Below are 702 nucleotides of genomic sequence, written 5' to 3'. Positions count from 1 at the left end.
TGCAGCTAATACCTACTGAACACCTGCTAGGAGCTGAGCTCCATTCTAAGTGCATCACACACATTCCCTCTTTTAATCCTCACGGCTCTCTTAGCTCCGTTTTACAGACAGGAAAACTAAGGCACAGAGAGGTAAAAGAACTTGCCCATGGGGGGCCTGGATGGCTCAGTCGGTTAAGCGTCTGGCTTTGGCTCAGGTCATGATCTCACCATTTGTGGGTTCGAGCTGAGCATCCGGCTCTGTGCTGACAGCTAGCTCAGAGCCTAGAGCCTGCTTCTGATTCTGTGTCTCCCTCACTCTCTGACCCTCCCTGGCTCACACTGTCTCTGTCTCTCAAAAATAAATCAAAAGCATTTAAAAAAAAAAAAAAAAAGAACTTGCCCAATGTCACACAGCCTCTCAGTGGCCCGGCTGGGATTTGAACCCAGGCAGCCTGGCCCCAGAGCTCATAGGCTCAACCAGGAACTCCCCAGAACCCGATGTGTATCCCATGATCTGATTGCAATGCCTGCCTCCACATAACCCCACTGCCAAGGTTCTTAAGCCCTGCACACCTTTGCCGATGCCAGGCGCTCTCCTCCAGCCCCCCTCCCACCTGCCCCTGCTCATGCTCCGCAGCTCCTCCTGGGAGGGTACAGCTTTATTACTAACATGGTGCCTCTCTCCACAACCCGGTCACCCACTGCAGAGCCTCAGCACTAA

This window comes from Suricata suricatta, chromosome 12, assembly GCF_006229205.1.
Source record: "Suricata suricatta isolate VVHF042 chromosome 12, meerkat_22Aug2017_6uvM2_HiC, whole genome shotgun sequence".
NCBI classification, from domain to species: domain Eukaryota; kingdom Metazoa; phylum Chordata; class Mammalia; order Carnivora; family Herpestidae; genus Suricata; species Suricata suricatta.
The sequence above is the reverse complement of the archived record's forward strand: the minus strand, read 5'-3'. Positions refer to the sequence as shown.